The sequence below is a fragment of the Ambystoma mexicanum genome, unplaced genomic scaffold (assembly GCF_040938575.1).
Source record: "Ambystoma mexicanum isolate Mex_15411 unplaced genomic scaffold, UKY_AmexF1_1 Mex_scaf49, whole genome shotgun sequence".
In the NCBI taxonomy this organism is placed as follows: domain Eukaryota; kingdom Metazoa; phylum Chordata; class Amphibia; order Caudata; family Ambystomatidae; genus Ambystoma; species Ambystoma mexicanum.
The window spans coordinates 1622318-1644623 of NW_027182465.1; the positions used below are offsets into that span (position 1 = coordinate 1622318).

Below are 22306 nucleotides of genomic sequence, written 5' to 3' on the forward strand. Positions count from 1 at the left end.
AAGAACATGGCCAGCCACAGACACACACCTCCCATTGCCTGCACCTCTTAGAGGACATGCCCAGCCACAGACACACCCCTCCCATTGCCTGCACCTCTTAGAGAACATGGCCAGACACACCCCTCCCATTGCCTGCTCCTCTTTAAGAACATGGCCAACTACAGACACACCCCTTCCATTGCCTGCACCTCTTAAAGAACATGGCCAGCCACAGACACACCCCTCCCATTTCCTGCACCTCTTCAAGAACATGGCCAGCCACAGACCCACCCCTCCCATTTCCTGCACCTCTTAAAGAACATGACCACCCACAGACACACCCCTCCCATTGCCTGCGGCCAGTTACAGACACACCCCTCCCATTGCCTACACCTCTTAAAGAACATGGCCAGCTACAGACGCACCCCTCCCATTGCCTGCACCTCTTAAAGAACATGGCCAGCTACAGACACACCCCTCCCATTGCCTGCACCTCTTAAAGAACATGACCAGCCACAGACACACCCCTCCCATTGCATGCACCTCTTTAAGAACATGGCCACCCACAGACACACCCCTACCATTGCCTGCGGCCAGTTACAGACACACCCCTCCCATTACCTACACCTCTTAAAGAACATGGCCAGCTACAGACGCACCCCTCCCATTGCCTGCGGCCAGTTACAGACACACTCCTCCCATTGCCTGCACCTCTTAAAGAACATGGCCAGCCACAGACGCACCCCTCCCATTGCCTGCACCTCTTAAAGAACATGGCCAGCCACAGACGCACCCCTCCCATTGCCTGCACCTCTTAAAGAACATGGCCAGCCACAGACACACCACTCCCATTGCCTGCACCTCTTAAAGAACATGACCAGCCACAGACACCCCTCCCATTGCCTGCACCTCTTAAAGAACATGGCCAGCTACAGACACACCCCTCCCATTGCCTGCACCTCTTAAAGAACATGACCAGCCACAGACACCCCTCCCATTGCCTGCACCTCTTTAAGAACATGGCCAGCTACAGACACACCCCTCCCATTGCCTGCACCTCTTAAACAACATGGCCAGCCACAGACACACCCCTCCCATTGCCTGCACCTCTTAAAGAACATGGCCACCCACAGACACACCCCTACCATTGCCTGCGGCCAGTTACAGCCACACCCCTCCCATTACCTACACCTCTTAAAGAACATGGCCAGCTACAGACGCACCCCTCCCATTGCCTGTGGCCAGTTACAGACACACCCCTCCCATTGCCTACACCTCTTAAAGAACATGGCCAGCTACAGACGCACCCCTCCCATTGCCTGCACCTCTTAAAGAACATGGCCAGCTACAGACACACCCCTCCCATTGCCTGCACCTCTTAAAGAACATGACCAGCCACAGACACCCCTCCCATTGCCTGCACCTCTTTAAGAACATGGCCACCCACAGACACACCCCTACCATTGCCTGCGGCCAGTTACAGACACACCCCTCCCATTACCTACACCTCTTAAAGAACATGGCCAGCTACAGACGCACCCCTCCCATTGCCTGCGGCCAGTTACAGACACACTCCTCCCATTGCCTGCACCTCTTAAAGAACATGGCCAGCCACAGACGCACCCCTCCCATTGCCTGCACCTCTTAAAGAACATGGCCAGCCACAGACGCACCCCTCCCATTGCCTGCACCTCTTAAAGAACATGGCCAGCCACAGACACACCACTCCCATTGCCTGCACCTCTTAAAGAACATGGCCAGCTACAGACACACCCCTCCCATTGCCTGCACCTCTTAAAGAACATGGCCAGCCACAGACACACCCCTCCCATTGCCTGCGCCTCTTAAAGAACATGGCCACCCACAGACACACCCCTACCATTGCCTGCGGCCAGTTACAGCCACACCCCTCCCATTACCTACACCTCTTAAAGAACATGGCCAGCTACAGACGCACCCCTCCCATTGCCTGTGGCCAGTTACAGACACACTCCTCCCATTGCCTGCACCTCTTAAAGAACATGGCCAGCCACAGACACGCCCCTCCCATTGTCCGCACCTCTTAAAGAACATGGCCAGCCACAGACACAACCCTCCCATTGGCTGCACCTCTTAAAGAACATGGCCAGCCACAGACACACCCCTCCCATTGCCTGCACCTCTTAAAGAACATGGCCAGCCACAGACACACCCCTCCCATTGCCTGCACCTCTTAAAGAAGATGGCCAGCCACAGACACACCCCTCCCATTGCCCGCACCTCTTAAAGAAGATGGCCAGCCACAGACACACCCCTCCCATTGCCCGCACCTATTAAAGAAGATGGCCAGCCACAGGCAGACCCCTCCCATTGCCTGCACCTCGTAAAGAAGATGGCCAGCTACAGACACACCCCTCCCACCATAGTTCTCAACTCACACGCTTTTGGCGGGTGTCACCCGCCTTGTAAACAGCTGACTCACCCGCCAAGCCTCCTGCACGCCCATTCATTTCAATGGGCCTCTCACCCGCCAAAAATAAAATCGGGTGTTTCCACCCGCCTTTGTGACATAAATGGTTGAGAGCTATGCCTCCCACTGACTGCACCTCTTAGAGAACATGGCAGACACACCCCTCCCATTGCCTGTACTTCTTAAAAAACATGGTCAGCCACAGGCACACCCCTCCCATTGCCTGCGGCCAGTTACAGACACACCCCTCCCATTGCCTGCTAACAGGGCTCAGCTTACAGCCCTCCATACGCAGATCCCAATCAAGCTGGGTGTTTTGGCTGCTTGGGAATGGGGTTTGTATCCAAGCAGCCTATTGAAATAAATAATGATCTTCCAGCACCTCCGAGATAGGGCCGTGCGATGCTGCACTGGCCTTATAGCAGTAGGGTTCAGGTTCCAGTCCCCAATGGAATTAAATAATAACACTAAAATGTTTTTTTTTTAAGTTTCCGTCCTGGAACGGTGGGCAGGGATGTGTTTGTGGTCGCATAAAGTAAGGGAACGTCGTACCCTTTAGTTCCCCCCTACTTTGACCCGATTATGGGGGTTACTTGTTGGAGCGTGCCTTTCCTTCCAGCATGCTCTGCCCTAAGCCCTTCATGATTCGTATGTTTTGTCTTTGCGTGTGCTGTCATCACTGTGCGTTCATAATACCCCGCCCCCCTCTCTTCCTCCTCATTTCTTGCACATACTTTGGTGATTATCGTGTTTGTGGCGACGTAGGACACCGATCACTGAGCATGCGCAGTTCGTTACTAGTTTTGCCCACGCTTCATCTTTTTACTGCGCATGCTCTGGATATCGTATCTCAACTATGCGGATGCTCCCGGGATCGACATCTCAGAACTGCAAGCTCTTCGATCAGTATCCCAGCAATGCGCATGCTCTGGAGATCAGTATCCCAGCAATGCGCATGCTCTGGAGATCAGTATCTCAGCACTGCGCATGCTCTGGAGATCAGTATCTCAGCACTGCGCATGTCTGTTCTTCATGTCGGCGGCTTGGCTTTGCAGAGGCTTATATTTCGTCCCCCGATATGCAGTCACTCTCCGAGGACCACAAATGCTACTTTTTTAAATGTGAAATACATCCCAATCTTTTTGGGGAATCATTTGCTGTAGGTGAGTGACCGGCGACTATTCACTTCTCTTTTGGTGAGAAAGTGATCCTCTGTTTTGTCTCTGCTAGTACTTCATAAACCTCCAGTTAATCCTGTCTTGTGTATGTGATGGAGAGTGCATTACTGGGCGGGGAGAGGGGAAAGGCAGCTCCTCTTCGGCTGTTTCGATTATATAGCCTCCCCCTGAGGCTTGCAACCTGTTGCCTTCCCCCTCTGGGCCTCCTTGTGCTTGAACCCGCCTGCCCCCTCCCTCCACCCCCGCCCCCTCCCTCCACCCCCACCCTGATGGGCTGCCCCCCCCACCCTGATGGGCTGCCCCTTCTTCATTGCTGACCTTCCTAGGGCAGCCCCTGCTTGCCCCTGCCCACCCAGCTGACTCTCAAACTTGGTGTGTTTTTACCAGTTTTAAAATGGCACTGTGAAACCTAGGCCTTTTTCCCCCCTCTATTTAGGACTCATAAACTTAGGTGTGTTTTTTTTTTTCCCCTGCTTTCAATATTGATTGAGATAGTCTTTTACTCTGAGTAACTGCCGCCTTGTTCAACTTGTCTCGCCTCTCTCTGCTTCGTCTGCCTGCACCCTGCACTGTGTTTTCCACTTCCCTCTCCCTTCCTCTTCTCTTCTCTCCTCTCCCTACCTACTCTATGGTGCTCTAACGACTACCCTGCTCTCCTCACTAAATCTGGTAGGAAGAAGTTTAAAAAGGACATCCTGGTCTCCAACCCAGGCCTCCCTATCGTTGACACCTATACCAGTGCATCCACCAGGCAAACTTTCACTGACATCCTCTTTGTTGTTCCCTCACCAGACCTATGGACTCTAAATATGGTCTCTGTGCTCTCTCCCTTCTCTTCCCCTCCCATTAATGGTGGCACCCGGTGGGAGGCCCTCCTGGCCTCCTTCCACTCTTCTAAGGTCATCATTAAAGTGTATGTTGAATCGTACCGGCTTGGTCCAAGGCCCTCGGGCCAACCTTCTCCTCTTCGATAGAGTCTTCCCGCGGCTTATCAATTTCCGTCTTCACCTGCTGTCCCCTCTCCCGCATCCACGGCTTCCTTGCCTCCTCCTTGCCTACCTTACGCTCACCTACTTCCCTTTCTGCCCCGCCCTCGGGCTTCTTCTACATCTCCGAAGGGCGTACCTCTGATCTGTACTCCTCCCCGGAAGTCTTTCCAAGGATGGCAACATTCTTCATATTGCCACTCCTAACTTAGCTCAGCTGTCGAACACTCCTCCGACATCTGCCACCTTCTGGAGAAACTTGACCTCTATGTCCTCGGTCTCACGAGACATGGTTCACGGCCAGCTCTGTCATGAGCTTTGACAGTCTCCTCCCTGACGGCTAAAAGATCCTCTCCGCACCTAGGTCCAACTCTGGATTTTCCCTGAGTAGATCTCTGCCTTTGTCATTCCTACGCAGGCCTATTCCTCGTTCAAATAACTCGTCTTCTCTCTCTCTCTCTCTCTCTCTCTCTCTCTCTCTCTCTCTCTCTCTCTCTCTCCCATTCCCTTACTGTGGCTACCATCTATCGGCCACCTGGTCAGATCCCCTCCTTCCTCTCTGAGTGGGCGGACCTCTCCTCTACCCTCCTGGTCTCGACCACTCAACTCCTCCTTCTCGGAGACTTCAACATCCACCTTGAGGCTCCATGTCCTTACTCTGGATTCTTTCGTGACCTTTGCGACTCTCTCTCTCTCTATTCTCCCATCTGGCCCGACTCACTCTGCAGGGCACACTCTGAATGTTCTGATCTCCTCAGACCTCCCCCTTTCTTTCCCTCTCACCACTCCACTCTCCTGGAGTGATCACTTTCTCAAGCCAACTCCATCACTGCCACCCACCTTCTCGGTCATCTGACCCATAAAGCGTGTGTCAGTTGAGGCTTTCGCCGCCACTTTCTCACCCCCCCACCCCCTTTGGCTGACTCACACCCTGTCACAGCCCTTTCCACGCTCCACTCTGCTATATCTGACACTCTCTATGTTCTTGCCCCTGTCATGAGAATCCGCCTGAAGCCCACAGTCAAGTGCAACTCTTGATATGACTCAGACCTCGTCACCCTTAAACGCAAGTGCAGGGTGGCTGAGAGGAAATGGTGTGCTTCATGTACATCCTCTGACAAACTGGGCTGCCCCCTGCTCCAAAGACAATACCGGCTCTCTGTCCTCACCAAGAAGAGAGCTCACATCCAAGCCCGCGTCTTTGCAGCATCTAACAACTCAGCTGAACTCTTTAAAATCTGCAAGGAACTGGCCAATCGTGCGTCAGTCTCTACCTCTGCCCCCCCTTCCCAGGCCCGCTGCACTGCACTGGTTTCTCATTTCATCTCTAAAACTCAGGACATCTTGTCCTCTTTCTCCTCCTCTGGCCCCTCTTCGGCCACCTCTTCCCCCTTCCTTCTCTGTCTTTCCCCTGTTCTCCCCAGATGCAGTCTCTAGACAAGTCTGATCTATGAAAGTGTTGTCTACAGGTCCACCCCTGTTCCTAAAAAACCATCAAGGACCACATTGACTCCCTGGCCCCTGCCCTGGCCGACTTCTGCAATCACTCCTTCGCCATGGGAGTCTTCCCTTCCCCCCCTGAAGCACTCCCTTGTGCAACCTCTTCTTAAGAAACCCTCTGCCCACCCATCCTGCCCGGCTAACTATCACCCAATCTGCATCACTCCTTTCCTGGGCAAACTCTTGGAAATGCTGGCCATCTCCCAGCTCAATCTTCACACTGAATCTGTTGGTTGTCTCCATGATCAATCATCAGTCTGGAATCAGAGCCGCCAGAAGCATGGAAACTGCTCTCCTGAACATCCGTGAACACCTGCTCTCCAACCTTGATTCGAACACCCCCTGTGTCCTCATCTTTCTTGATCTCTCTTCTGCCTTTGACACGGTTAACCATGCCAGCCTGCTCAACCATCTCCATGATAACCTGGCGATCACAGGCCAGGCCCTGGCGTGGGTGACTTCTTTCCTCTCTGATCGATCCTCCCAGGTTCAACTTGGGTCCTTCCTCTCCTCTATCTTTAGCTCACCTGTGGTGTTCCCCAGGGGTCTAATCTCGTTCCCTGGCTGTTCAACCAATACCTGGCACTTCTTGCTGACCGCATTGCCGCGCTCTGTGTCTGCCCCAACTTCCAGTGCAATGCAGATGACACTCAGCTCATTCTCAGGCTACCCTGAGTCACCTCTTCTCCCTCTCTCATCTCTGACTGTCTGTCTGCCATCCAGGAGTGGTGTGCCACCAATGATCTCTTCCTTAATGCCAGAAAGAGATTCTCAATGGCGCACCCGCTCCCTCCTTTCCTGTCACTCTCTGGCTGGCCTCTCTTGGCCCTCTTCCTGCTCCCACCTGTGAGGCTAAAAACCTCAGGGTCATCTTCGACTCCACGCGCCCCTTCTCTCCTCACATCTCTGATATCTCTAAGAAGTCACACTACCAGCTGCACCTCCTCAGAGGTATTTGTCCTTTCCTCTCCTTCCCCCAGAAGCTCACTGTCTTCAGAGCTCTGGTTCTCTCTAAACTGGAATATTGCAACAGCCTCTTTCTAAATCTGCCTGCTACTGCTCTCCGCCCTCTGCAACTCATCCAGAACAGGACTGCGAGACTTGTCCTTGGCCTCAAGCCCAGGGATCGTATCTCTCCAGACTGAAATCTCTACACCAGCTCCTAGTGGCTGCGAGGATTAAGTACAAAACCCTCTCCATTGTCCACAAGGTCTTCTGGGGCCAGGGGCCTCAATACCTTCAACTATTTCTTCCTAAGTATCTTCCTTCTCGAGCTCTTCGCTCTTCCACCTCCAACTCCCTCAGGGTCAGTCGCTTCTCCAAGCAACGAGTTGGTGGTAGATCTCTTTCTTTGGCTGGGGCCTCCCTCTGGAACAGCCTCCCTGCCACCCTGAAACTTGAGGAGAATCCTCTCTGGTTCCGGAAGCTCCTCAAAACCTTTCTCTTTGCTTCTGCTTTTTCTCCTCCTCTCCTCTCCTGACTTCCTGGCTGAAAATGATACTGCACTGGTTACCTGGCCACCCTCTGATCTCGGGCCCAGGTCCCTGCCCCCGCCAGTAACACATCTGCACTGCCTTCCTGGCAACCCCCACACTTGGGTCTGTTTTCTTTTTCCCTATAGTCCCACTACCAGCAATTGAAACCTGATGTCCGCTGTTAGGGAGAATTCTCTTATAAGAATTCTCTTATAAGGGTAATTTCCCAAACCTAGTGAGTCCCCCAGCAGCTTTGCTGAATTTTTGGGGTTTGCTTTTTTCTCCTGCTAAGAGTGAGACTCTTTTCCTCCCACTCTTAGGCATGATTTGAGGTATGTCTTTGACTTATTGTGTGCTTATGGGCTATGGGGTCTTTTACTCCATAGGGTATCATCTGTTTTGATATATGTGTGTTACACAGCACCCTCAGTGCAGTAACACAGGCGTGTCATAGTGACCCCCAAACATAGACTCCATTCCCTGGGACTGACTACTGTCTCCCAAGGCATGTAAAGTCACCATTGGCTTTACTAGTCCAAAATTGTGAACAGAACCAGTATAAACCATCATATTGTGGAAGTACTGGAAGGGGTTAATTAGATTGCTCCTGGGTCTGTTTCCAAGGGGGCACTGTCCAGTCCCCCCTTGTTGAGTTTCTAGCTGGTGGCAGTGGCTACCATGCAACATATTCCACCGGAATATTTCCTATGGGATTTTCCCATTGGTTTTAAACGCACCACTTTTTTGGTGCAATGATAAGATACCGCCGGTTTATTTATTTAATATAAAATCACTGGTTGGGTCTTTTCGCCAGAACTCTTTTTCAAAATGGCGTTTGTGTCCGTCTCTGTAACTCTAACCAAGGTCGAGCCCTTTGTTCCACTTTTTGGCAGGCTTCTCCGCAGAAGCCCTCCAACTCTCCGCAGAAGCCCTCCAACTGGTGCCACCCTGTCTGGGTTCCACAGGATGTGTGGGTGGGGGAATTGGCACCCTGGACGGCGTTGCTTTAGCAACCCAAGTCACACTCTGTTCTGATTGGCGCAGTGGTGAGCCGCCCGGCTCACCACTTAGCATGTATGAGTTAGGCTGTTGAATTGGGGTTTTTCTGCATAAAAGCAGGGCTTTTGGGACTGGAACTTCAGAAGTCGCCACAGGACCTAAGAAATCCTAAGAGGGGAGAAGCTGAGCCATCTTCCAACAACAACACCTCCGGTGGAGCCCTGCTGCAACAACCTCACCACTTTCCCGACGACAAGAGAAGATCTTCTGCTGTAAGAGTGTTCTTCCTTGTTCCCCTCCCTTGCCTAGTTGCGCTCTGAAACACTTGTGTACGAGCGCAATACAAATAAAATATCATATATCATGGCCTCACTGGAGAACTGGGCGGCTGAGTTCAGGTGGTTACAAAGGACGTTATAGTCCACCAAGTCAAAAGCCGCTGACAGGTCCAGTAGGAGAAGTAGTGCAAGTTTACCAGAGTCTCTTAAATTGTCTATTTGGGCTTTAAGGTCATTAAGGGCTGTTTCTGTGCCGTGTAATGGCCGGAAACCAGATTGACGTGATCCTAAGAGTTGGTTGAGTTCTAGAAAGTTCTGTATTTGGATGTATGCTACCTTGTCTAGGATCTTGAGTAGGAAAGGTACTGTGGTAATGGGCCTGTAGTTGGTTGGTATGGCAGGGTCTAGGGTGTGTTTTTTTAAGAAGTGGGAGAACCCAGGATTGTTTAAGATTGCTGGGTATTGTGCCGGATGTGAAGGAGGCATTAATGAGTTTGGCAATGAAAGGTGCCAGATCCTTTGCAGCGTCTTTGATGAATTCTGCTGGACATTGGTCACCTTTCCTGTTCGATGGTTTAAGACCCAAGATGACTTTCTCATCCTCTGTAATAGAGACTTTGGAGAAATTAAATTGGGTGACATGAGTATTGTTAGTCGGAGTAGTTTTGTTAGGTGGTGGCGCCATTGCAGTAAGTGACGCTTTTATTTAGTGCAATTTTGTTTTGCAGGTTAGCCACTTTGTTGGCTAGTGCATGCTGAATTTCAGTGCACCATTTTTTTTATCTTTGACACAGTTGTCTTGGGCTATGATGGGATTTTCTAATTCTTTTAGAATTGTGAAGAGTTCCTTCGTGCTGGAATTTGCTTGTGTAATTCTAGCGTTTTAGGTATCTTGTTTGGCCAGCAGTCTGTCCTTCTTGTATTGGGATGAGATTTTAGTTAGCTTTAGTTTGTTTTCTAAAGTTGGGGTGAAGTTTCCATGCTGATTCCCATTTTCGTTTGTCTAATCTTAGGTTTTTCAGATGGGGAGGGAACCAATTATTGAGATGGTTTTTAGGCTTACTACTTCTAAGTTTTAGAGGAGTGATATTGTCAAGAGTGATGTTCATGGTCTTGTTGAATTCTTCAACTAGGATGCTAGGGTCGATATTGTCTGGCAAGGAATTAAGGGTAGGCAGAATGTGAGGGAGTATTTTTTCAGTAGTGTTTTTCTTTTTTCTCGTGAGCGTGGGGAGGGCAGGTGGTGCCTGTATGGTAGGTTATGTTATGTTATAGAAATTTAGTAAAGCGCACGTACACCCGAAGGTATCTTGGCGCTAGTTACTGAGGATAATAGAGGACCAGAAATGCCAAACAATACCATAAGAAGGAAGGGTGGCCTAAAAGAGAGTAGTTTACAGCAATCAACGGAATGTAAGGTGGTCTTCAGTTGCCCGAAGAGCAATGGGCAACTTATTCCAGGATTTAGCAGCAGCCACCGAGAAGGCGCGGCCTCCCATACGTGACAGACGCTAGTGGGGGATAGTAAGAAAACACGCAGATTGAGAACGCAGTAGACGGGATGGAGTGTAGTGGACAAACCTAGTTTGAAGATACTCAGCGCCCACGCCATAAAAGGCGCGATGCACCAGACATAGTGATTTAAACAAGATCCGACTGGCCACAGGAAGCCAGTGGAGTTTCTTGAGCAGAGGAGAGATGTGGGATCCAAAGGGAGGGCGAAGTATAGAACGAACGGCAGCATTTTGCAGCAGTGGAAGCCTTTGGATCAGATAGCGAGGCTGGGCCAGATAAAGAGAGTTACAATAATCAAGCATGCTGAGGACCAAGGCTGCCACTACCGGTGCCTGGCATTCAACAGGAATAAAAGGCAGTACTTTCCGCAAAATGCAGAGTTTAAAGTGCCCGGTACTACAGACACTAGCCACCTGATTATCAAGAGCCAAAGATGCAGAGATTTTGACACCAAGGTTACGGACTGATTGAACCGGCAGGCGGAGAGGACCAAGGCTCGATGGCCAGAATTGCGAGATCCAATACAGAAGGGGAGACGAGGTACCCACAACCAGGACCTCGGTCTTACTGCCATTGAGTTTTAGCCAATTAGTCATCATCCAGTGCCCCAAATCCTCCAGACAATTCCTAAAACGAGCAGCAGTCTCAGCTTGAGTGAGTTCCAGGCGGACAAGAACTGAGTGTCGTCCGCATAAGAATAATAGCGGAAACCGTGTGAATGAATAAGAAGCAGAAGGGATCTAATATAAATGTTGAAAAGAATAGGAGAGAGTGCAGAACCCTGAGGGAAACCACAAAGAAGTGTAGCCAACTTAGAACGAAAAGGAGGAAGAGAAATAGACTGAGAGCGATCAGACAGAAAAGATGTGAACCAGTCCAGGACCCGGCCAGAAAGACCAGCGTTGGAAAGGCGAGAAAGCAAGATGGAATGATCAACAGTGTCGAAAGCAGCCGAAAGATCCAGAAGTAGGACTGCTCCGACACCACTCTCATCCACCAGGCATACAAGGTCATCAAGCACCGAGTTCAGGACAGATTCAGTACCCCTCCCGGGGCGGAAACCAGACTGAAACGGATCGAAGAAATGAGAAGACTCAAGAAAGTTAGAAAGAAGAGGGGACACCAAAGCCTCCATCAGCTTCATAAGAAAAGGAAGAAGTGAGATACAGCGATAAATAGACAGCACGTCTGGATCGAGAGACGGCTTCTTAAGAAGGGCGACCACAAGGGCGTGCTTGAGAGAGGGAGGAATAAGCCCAGTGGAAAAGGAAGTATTCACAGCAGTAGTGATATGCTTGATAATGTCCACAGATACCTCCTTTAAAAGAATAAGAGGTATAGCATCGTTGGGAGAGGCAGACTTTAGTTTAGAAATAGCTGCCAATACGTCGGAGTTAGAGAAATGCGGAAACGAAGACCAAGAAGTAGTAGGAGAAGTAGAGGTGACAATTTTGGGGGCTGCGAGCGACTGCAGACCAGCCTTTATGTGGTCACGGATAATAGAGATCTTTTCAAGAAAGAAATCAGAAAGAGAGTCACACAGGCCTTGCGAAGGAGAGACAGAGGCCTTTCCAGTCTCAGGGGAAGAGAGACTGGACAAGATCAAAGAGGGCTTTAGGTTTATTAAGCGCTGATTGAACTTTCTGGCTATAATAAGACTTTTTAGCAGTAATCAATGCCTTATGATAGGTCAAAAGGGAGCTGCGAAAAAGGATCTTGGCAGAAGGGGAATAAGCAAGACGCCATTTTCTCTCTGCCTGATGGCAAAGCAGTTTGAGTGGAAGACGATCAGCAGTAAACCAAGGTTCAGGGGTACGGGTTTACAGAGTTTAATAGGGGCTAGCGAGTGAGCCGAGGCTAAAAAAGTGGCTTCAAGCTTGGTTAGAGAGCAATCTACCGCATTGCCAGAATTAGCAAGCAAAGCGGAGGTCAGGTCAAGGCTGGAAACTCTCAACCAGCTACGTTTAAAAACAGGAGGTTTAACAGGACGAAGAGGGGGAGCCAGAAGAGGGTAAGCAAAAGCTATCAGGAAATGGTCTTTTAGTTTCAATGCAAAACGATATAAGGTGGTGGTCAGTCCAAATTTGGGGTGTGATAGAGGTGATAGAGGCATTGCAGTTATGATCGGCAACCCAGTCAAGGCTCCTCCCTTTGATATGGGTAGGTTTGTTCACTCTCTGGGTGAATCCGAGCTCACTCAGGATATTAGCCGCTGCAGCAGCATATTGATCATTAGCATCGTTGAAGCCTATATTCAAGTCTCCTAGCAGCAGCGTTTGGGATGTGTCCTTTAGATTTTCAGATAGGATTGTTAAGAGGTCTTCCATGAAGGTATTAATAGGGCCGGGGGTCTGTATATAAGGTGGATGTTGAGCGTTTGAGAATTGGCAGTGGGTATTTTAATGTGGCACCCTTGGTGCCTCTACCAGTGGTGGGAATCCCCTTTGAGAGGGTAGGAATCAACATTGTTGGTCCATTAGACCCTCCAACCTCTTCAGACAATCGATTTATATTGGTTGTAGTAGACCACGCTACTAGGTATCCTGAAGCTATACCTATGAGGACTGTTACAGCTCTGGCTGTTGCTAAGGCCCTATTAGGTATTTTTACCAGGATAGGTTTTCCTAAGGAAGTCATCTCTGATAGGGGATTAAACTTTGTCCCACTACATGCAGGCCATGTGGAAAACCTGTGAGTGACTTACAAGTTCTCAACTGCCTACCATCCTCACACAAATCGATTGGTAGAGAGGTTTAACCGTACTATGAAGAGCATGATAGGTGCTTTAGAGGAACCCCTTAGAAGAAAGTGGGACCTTCTACTGCCATGCCTTCTCTTGGCTTATAGAGAAGTCCCTCAGGAGGGAGTTGGATTTAGTCCCTTTGAGCTTCTCTATGGTCATCCAGTTAGAGGTCCTTTGGCCATAATTAAGGAGGGGTTGGAGAGTGCTCCTTCTCCCAAGCCAGTGAGAGTCACTGACTATGTGTTGGGTCTCCGGAGGAGAATGACACACATGATGACAGAAGCATCTAATAACTTAAAAGCAGGTCAGGCTCTGGTGAAACATTGGCATGACGAAGGCCAACATGGTTGAATTTATTCAAGATCAGCAAGTTTTAGTTATGGTACCTACAAGGAAGAGGGGCTTACAGGGCAAATCGATTGGACCCTTCAAGGTAGTGGGAAAACTTGAAGAGGTCAATTACTTGGTGGACTTAGTAGGCAACCCTAAGGAGGCTCCCAGAGTCTTTCACACCAACCCTCTAAAAGCCTATGTCTCAAGACCAGAAGTGGGAGCTTTGTTTCTAGCTTCAGTTCAAGAGGAGGAGGAGAGTGAACCTCTACTTGACCTTCTCAGAGGACAGCCTTTAGATGAGAAAATAAGAGTTAATCTCTCTTCTAATCTGACACTGGAGCAGCAGGAGGAGTGCAAGTTTCTATTAAATCAGTTTGCCTCCCTGTTTTCACAATCACCAGGCTTGACCCATTGGGGCCAGCATGATATTCCCACTGTGTCATGGCCACAGGCCCCACAACACAAAAACCTTTGGCGCCAAGCTCATATAGAGATGTGAGCAGGAACACTTTATTTCAGTGCAGGAGTGCTTTTATTTCACTTCAGTGCTGGATTGCTTTTATTTTACAAGAACTTTCCAGGTGCTGAAAGCCTTTATTCCAGAGAACATCCCCATGTGCTGACTCATCGGGTGTGGCTCCCTAGGCCTGGTCTTCAGGTGCTGACTCATCGTGTGTGGCAGGGCGTGGCAGCAGGCAGGCCAGAGCTACTGGGCGTGGCCAGGAACAAGACTATATAAACCCACCGATCTCTCAAGCAAATGCTTCGCGTTACTTTGCACCTCCATGCAACGTGACGCTCACTGCCGCCTGGACCAACTACTTACCTCGCGATCCTGCAACAACAGCATCCTTACTTGGACCCTGGCTCGCATCTCACGGCACTACTCAGTCTTCTTGGCAGATCCCGAATCGATGCCGCAGCACCTGCGCTCTCTGTCCCACAAAGCCGAAGTCCTGAAACGAGAAAGGAAGACAAGACAAGACAAGGTTAGAAAACACCCAACCCAGGGTTGCGCCTCATCTAAAACCCATTGCGCACCCTAAGCACCATTAAAGGCTACTTACCAGCTGTTGGACCATATCAGCCCCACTCCTCCGTACTGCTGGCTCCGCTTCTTCTACCGCAGCTACCGCCGGCACCGCTACACCACCTGCGAGGGGAGAGAGCAGAGAAAAGAGACATTACATACAAAGGACAGAGAACTAACTTTACAATTACAACAGTCGGAAGACAAGCCGGCAAGTGGAAACAAGGGAAACACTTACCTACAAGAGAAGTGGACTAGTCGCAGCTGGCCTGGACTTCCACGACAAGGGACCAGCGAAGGAACTCTGTTCCCTTCAACAAGCACCCCTGCCAGAAGCAGCAGGACAAAGAGCTCATCATCATCATTCAGCAGGGGAGCCTCAAGAGTAGTGCAACCCCAGGGAAGCCACATTCAGGGAGAAGAGGTCTGGAGAAGGGGTCAGGGACCACAGGCTGCATACTCATACAACCCCCCTTATATTCACGCAGGAACCACACTGCTAATCACTGCAGTTCCCCACTCAGACGCAGAGGGAGCAACAGACAAGAGGAGTTTCATTCCTGGAAGGGCTTTGACCGTGCCCCAACGCCTCCGCAGAGACCAGGTGAGCGTAACACACTGGTGACTGTTTACTTGTTAAAAGGAGAGATTACAGGATGTCAGATTATATAAGAACACACATAAAGGAGGAGGTCAGCAGGATGCTTGATCTCGGGGTAATAGAGCCCTCTACCAGTCCATGGTCTAGTCCAGTTGTGCTATTGCCAAAGGCAGGATCCAAGGATTGGCAAATGGATTGGACCCTTCGAGGTAGTGGGAAAACTTGAAGAGGTCAATTACTTGGTGGACTTAGTAGGCAACCCTAAGGAGGCTCCCAGAGTCTTTCACACCAACCGTTGAATTGAGATTCTGTGTGGACTATAGAGCTCTTAATGCATTCACAAATACTGATGCCCACCCTTTACCAAGGACAGATGAACTGGTGGACAATCTTGGTTCAGCCAAGTACCTCAGTACATTTGATCTCACATCAGGCTATTGGCAAATAGCTCTGACAGACCATGCCAAGGAGAAAACTGCATTTTTGACCCCAGCAGCCCTCTACCAGTTTAAGGTAATGCCTTTTGGATAAAAAAATGCACCTGCAACTTTCCAAAGGATGGTTAATCAGGTTCTGAATGGGATGGAGGACTTCTGCATGACATGCTTGGAAAGAACATTTTGACCACTTAGGATATGTTTTGCAGGCTCTTGAGCAGGCCCATCTGACCATAAAGGCAAGCAAATGTCAAATTGGTCAGAGCAAAGTGGTCTACATTGGACATGAGGTAGGAGGAGGTGAAATAAGGCCATTGCCTAGTACAAGATGTACAAGACTGGGCCACCCCTACTACTCAAGCCCAAGCGAGAGCCTTCCTAGGCCTCACTGGTTATTACAGAAACTTCATAGAGAACTATGGGTCTATAGCTTCTCCCTTGAATGTGGTCTCCTCACTCAATCCTCAAGAAGGTCAGGTGGAATGACGAGTGAACTCAAGCATTTGAAGGACTGAAGAAAGCCCCTTTTCAAGCTCCAGTCTTAAGTGCTCCTGACTACAACCAAAACCTGTGCAAACAGATGTTTCCAATACTGGTATAGGTGCAGTTCTGAGTCAGCTGGATGAGAAAGGTAGGGAACACCCAATCTGCTTTATCAGTAGGAAACTGAAGGAACCTGAGACAAGGTGGGCAACAATTGAAAGAGAATGTTTGCCATTTGCCCTGTAAGGACTTCTGAAGAAGTTTAGACCATACTTGTATGGATCTAATTTTGTGATTCAGACAGACCACCAACCCTTGAGATGGTTAATGCAGATGAAAGGGGAACATTCTAAATTGTTAAGATGGTCAACCAGCCTACAGGGGTTTGATTTTACCATTAAACACAGGTCAGGGTGTAATCATCAAAATGCTGATGGTCTCTCCAGAATGTATGATCGACTGGAGTAAGGAGATTCATCCAGGAGTGGATTAAATCCTCCTGTCCCTTAGTCTGGGGGACGAGTGTTAGGGAGAATTCTCAGAAATGTGCTAATTCCCTTCACCTTAGAGTCCCTCAGCAACTTTGTTGGATATTTGGGGTTTAATTATTTACCTGGAGAGAGTGTGACCCTTCTTTTCCCACTCTCTCATGTATTTTGATGTGTGTTCTTAGATTGTGGCATTTTAGGCATCATCTTTTCATGTGTGTCACACAGCACCCTCAGTGCTGTGATACAGGGAAGCCTTACAGGCGGCTCTCCCAAGGTTTAAATACCTTCTCTGGGATAAAACTACTATTTCCCAGAGAATGTAAAGTTAAATTGGCTTTACTAGTCTTTTTAAATTCCTAGACCCAGCATGCCTTGTCCTACAACAGAGTGCTGGAGGGTGTACCTAGTGTCCCGAGTCTAGAAACTCATGTAGCAGTCAAATGCTACTCTTTCCTCTGAGAATGGCTGTTGGTATTACCATGATTTTTTCTGACCGTGAACTATTTGTAGCTCCGGTAGCTAAAATCCACCAGAGCCATGTTTTTCAAGATGGCGTCTGAGCCCGCTTTGTTTGAACGGGTCCTGGTCTTCTTTTTTTGCCATTTCTTTTTGGAAAGGTCCTTCTAGTGTTTGTCTCTGCACGCCAAACCAGGTTTGGTCCCTTTGTTCCATCGCCTTTGGCGGGCTTCAGTACTGAAGACCGCCTCTGGCGCCTGAGTGTCTGGGTTGGGCAGGAAGTGAGGGAGGTGCCGAAACTCCCTGTACTTAATCTCCTAGGAGACCCAAATGCACTCTGGCGTGATTGGCTGGCTGACAGTCCGGCAAGCACAGCCACCCTGTTGGGTGAGTGGCAGCTAGGCTGGAATGAATGGGAGGAAACTGGATAAAAGGCGAGTGTCGAGGCTTGGAAGGCAGAGTCGACCACTGGAATGAAAGAACCGAGGACGAGCTGAAGGAAGACAAATGCTGCAACTCCTGGACCATTGGTTTGCCTGGTGAAGTCTTGCTGCAGGTCCGAATCACTGACATTCCTTTCTACAGAGAAGCCCCTTCAAGGACGACTTCTTCCTTTGAGTTGGTAGGACCAATCAACTCGTAAGCCACCTGGATACCGTTCTCAAGGCCGTTTAGGATTAACCAGGGTGAAGGACACCAGCTTGTGGGCTTTAAGGAACAGCTACCTGGAATCAAAGTTTTGCCAGCTTGTGGACCCGTCCCTGTGCAGTGCAGGAGTCCCCCGACGTCCTCCCTCTTGTCCCCATGACTGATGCTCAGGAACAGCGAGATCTGCAGGAACTGCCAGGAACAATCATCTTCAGCTGCAGCTTTTCTTCCTTTAAAAGGTACTGTGAAAACCTGATTGAGATAAATGATCTCACTCGACAAAGGTTTGTGCAACTTTTAGGCCTGATCAGCTTTTGACCCCTCATATGATTCTTTTTTCGCAAACTACTACGGCAAACTTTTACAGAGACTTTAACGTATGAAAACCAGAACTGTTTTTATATATCCAAGACTTTTAGCCCATTGAAATTGGCCTATCCTATTGAATTGCATTGACTCATCTGGTGAACTCAAAGTATCTGCACTGCCTAAGTATTCTTGTGATCTTTTCTGTACATATTCTAAATAACCTTTGCCTTTCTACTCCTCTATTTAAGTAACCTGTATGCCATTTTGCACCTACTTCAAAGTAGTGTAAATACCTCAGAACCTTATTGAGTACAGTACTGAAGTGTGATATTAATTGTTCCTCTCTAGTGAATGTTTTGGAACTGACTGTAAAATAAATTAAGAAGTGTTTTACCAAGAAACCTTGAGTAAGAGTCTGAGTACTGGTAATTGTGGACCTCTGTGTAACATAATTTACTGCTCATATTCCCTCTTAAAATAAGCCTGGCTACTCAGCTCGTTACCAAAAGTGTGTGGTAGCGACTTATACTAAGGGTTGGTTTTTGCTTACACCTGTAAACTGAATTGTGTGTAGTGGTCCCAGAGGGAACTGCATACAAATCTTGCCTAACACACATACAACACTGCATATGCTAAAGGTTACAAATGACAATACAGCCATCATTGTCTAGCCTATAGGTACCCACATATAGAAACACAGAAAGAGCCACACATTTATTAATGTTGCGGTTGCAGAGGTTATAGATAGAGGAGCATTATAGGCCAGTGTTTAGTTGTATTATTAGCATGTATTGATATTCGATATGGGGGAAGAAGCAGGCATAGGTGGAAGATGGAGTCAGTAGGGTAGTGTGGTAGAAGTGAGGTCAGTGTGGTAAAAGTGACAGGAGTAATGCCATTTTGTATGTTAAGGCTTAGAACATGAACAAACGAGAATACAAATCTTGGTGTGGCTCTGCAACTTGGTTAGTACAGCTCCAAAAATGAATCCCCTTTTCCATTCCCCAGGAGAGAAGCCGAGGTCAGAGGCACCCATGGTGCGCAGATCCAGCTGCGTTGCCTGGACTTGATGGGAACGGAATGTTAGTTGGTAAAAGAGCAGGAAGGGATGCAATCCTCGAAATTCAGACTCGAGCAGTGCCCTGGCCACGTCATCCCTGGGCACTTGGGATTGGGAGGAGATAAGGGGGGGGATCCGTGTTAGTAAAGTGTTGTGATTCTGCACAGGAGGAGCAGAGGTGATGCTATTACATTTAGTACAAGGTCGGGGGTGCAGCTTGTGTGTGCCATTGCGTCTCGGTTAATGTGGAAGCCTATTGTCTTATCAAAAGCAGGGTTTCTTTAATCACGCCTGGAACAGGAGGGTGAATATCATGTGATGGTCCCAGATTTACAAGTTTATTGATGAGAACCCACCCATCACACATTTTGGGTTTCGGCAGTGGCAATGTAGGGGACCACATGTCTAGAGGACTGGGTTATCGTAGATGTGGCCAATCGGTCAATGGACTGTAGGTGGGATTAGCATGTTCTATAGGTGGTAACCAATGAGGGTGGTGGGATTATGTTGTATTAATTATAAGCATAGTATTGTTAATTTGCATTCTTTCCACTATATAAGGTGTAACATCCTGAGATAAGACAAGCTCCATGTCAGTTTGGTTCTACAGAACTACCTGAGACCCTTTTTGCATATAATTATCCTTGTTTTCCCTTGCAAAGAGGTGCAGTGATTATTTTTATCATTTGGATGGTTTTTATTCTATGGTGTTGGACCTTTCAATTAGGTGATCCCAGAATCTGTGAGGTTGTTGTGTCCTAGCCGCGTAACTGCGGTGCGGCACCCATCTACAGCGAGCAGTGCATGACTTGAAGAGAGGTTCACAGGTGCTGTTGCCAGAAGCCCTGTCTGCACTTTGGATCCTGGTGCTGCTCCCAGAGCGTGCAGCTCGTTGGCGGGACCCCGTATTGGAGGAACTTGGGAGAACGCATAGATGTAAGTGCACCTTTTGCCGGATAAAACAATAAGGGGAGAGTGGGGATGTGTGGAGTAATATGTGGTGAATGGATGGAGCGTGTAAAACCATGTGGTAATATATTGTGGTTTTTATAAGGTGACGTCACAGTATGTATTATGAGGCAAAGGATGAAGAGAGTAAACGGGAACTTCTCTGATTGTGGGGAAAAGGCAGCACTGCCGAATAAAATAAGAGGTGAAGTCCAATATATGGAGGACTTGGGATCCCTCCATTCAGCACAAGGGAGTGTGATGAGGTAAATTCCCTTTTCCCAAGGCAAGGGGAAAAAGGAAGGGTATATATACCATTTGTCAAGAAGTGTGATTTTTTTTTTTTTTGTTGTGTAGGTCCATTATATTGCAGACCTTTGATCACTTCGCCCCGGCAAAGGGGGCGTAAGGAGGTACATTTCTCAGCTCGAAGTGGAGATTGAGGAAGGCTCTAAAGCATTGTGTATATATGAGTTTTTATTGACTTGTGGTTTAAGGTGTTATTAGTTGTGGGGAGATTTGTTTGTGGGGTATTATTTTGTGGTGATGAAGGAAGGGAGTGGTAATGAGAATGGTGGATAATAGTGGGAGGAAAAGGGTGATTGATACTGCTGGATCGGTGCTTAAGAGGTGAAATAGTGCTATAAGGTTAGGCTTGGGTACAACTTGAGTTCCCTGACGCCCCTCGAATATATATGTGTACAGCACTTCTGTTGCACCGGGAAAAAAACATGAAGTATCACAACAAGTGGGTTAATGATACGAGAGGGGGAAATGTACAAGCCCTGGTCCAAAGAAGGAACAAACAGAGGGGAGAAATAGTACAAGCGCTGTGTCACTCCCACACCTAATGCGCCAAACCGTATCCTGCGAACACCACACAATGACTGCAACATCCACAGCCCCGCCACCCCCACATGGGTGTTAATCCATGCAAGCAGCTGCAGGGTATACCAACCCGAGTATGTGTGTAGAATTGACAGTACTGCAATTGGATATATGTTGAAATGAGGGATGATGGTCATAATGATGAAGGATGCAGGAGAGGGTGACCACCAGCAGACAGTGTAGATTATGAATCTATCTGATCAGATGTTGAAGCCAGAGTAGCAGAGGAGGACGATTGGGGGACAGATGAGGAGAAGGGAGAAAAGGGGCCCCACCCCGAGTGACACTAAGAATAGAGAGTTTGTTGCCCCACGATTAAGAGTGCGACCAGGTTGTATGGCAGTGGTAAAAGGGAATCGATGGGGGAAGAAGTTACCAGCGAAGCAGGTATAACACATTTTCCGTTGTTAAATAAAGGCCCTGGCCACATATGGATAGAGACAATTTGATTAAGGTGCTACCCTTGCTCGCCGCAGGGGCAGGCAAGTGGATATATCTGTTTCAGAAGCAAACACCAAGCATTACGTTGGCAGTGGGAGATGTGAAAAGTGGGTTTGCCGCAGTGTTAGGGGACAGATCAGATGTTTGGAAAAAAGCAGGATATCCATGGATACGGATTGGTGATGACAATCCTAATGGAACACACTTCAGTCATTGTCGGGATAGTGTGGGCAGTTTTAAGAAATGCATATCCTGGTACACCAGACATACACTTGATTATGACACTCACTTTGAAGAACGATTTGTTAAGCAAACTGAATATGACCATTTCATCCGCAGAAGGAGGAGTAGTGTGTTCAACACCAGGAATCTGTTATGCCAGGGTTTTGGCGAGACCAAGAGGATTGTTCAGTGATGGCGCTATTAGGGGAGTATCCGTGCACCCAGATTTGTTTATGTATGGAGCAACAGCATTGTTGAGTTGGGTGGCAGGCATTCAAAGCCAGCCATGGAGAGTGCTTCTGAATTTCCTTTCAGACCAGCTGTGCCCCAAGAGCATGGGCCTCATTACGAGGTTGGCAGTAACCCGCTGGTGTTGCCGCCAACCCATAACACTGATTCCGCTGCCTGATATCCCGGTGCCACCGGGATATCACAAGTGGTGGTGAAACGGTAAATCCCCATTCCCATGGAGTCCTGTAGGACTCCATGGCAATGGGGACACTGAAGAACCAGCACTGTTGCTAACGGTGCCAGTGCTTCAGTGAGAGATATGCAGGTAGCAGCCAGTTAAACCTGTGAACTTGTGACTCAGACTTGAACTGCCAAAAAGGCTCTGGCTGGCATAGCCAGCCGCATAACTGTATTTGCAAGCCAAAGTGTGTTCATCCATTAAGTGTTCCATCTAACCCTGTGCTATACAACGTGGGGACGAGAATTTATACTGATTTATATTGCCATTCTGACATTTCGTTTTACCACTGATTTTTCCTTTTGTTGATACATATCCCTATGTCACATTAGGGTGTATTAGAGTGAGGGCAGGCATTAGGTTATGTTAGTTTAGGCTTTTATTGTTT

The 22306-nt window shown here is 48.6% G+C and overlaps 1 long non-coding RNA gene across 1 annotated transcript in view; it reads left to right on the top strand.

Moving 5' to 3' along the window:
* Positions 1–3438: 3438 nt before the first annotated feature.
* The window catches only part of LOC138560844 (uncharacterized), a 160905-nt gene continuing 142037 nt past the window's right edge, over positions 3439–22306 (top strand). The window contains exon 1 of the long non-coding RNA XR_011299306.1: positions 3439–3591. This is a non-coding gene — a long non-coding RNA (uncharacterized lncRNA). The remainder of the gene's footprint in view (positions 3592–22306) is intronic.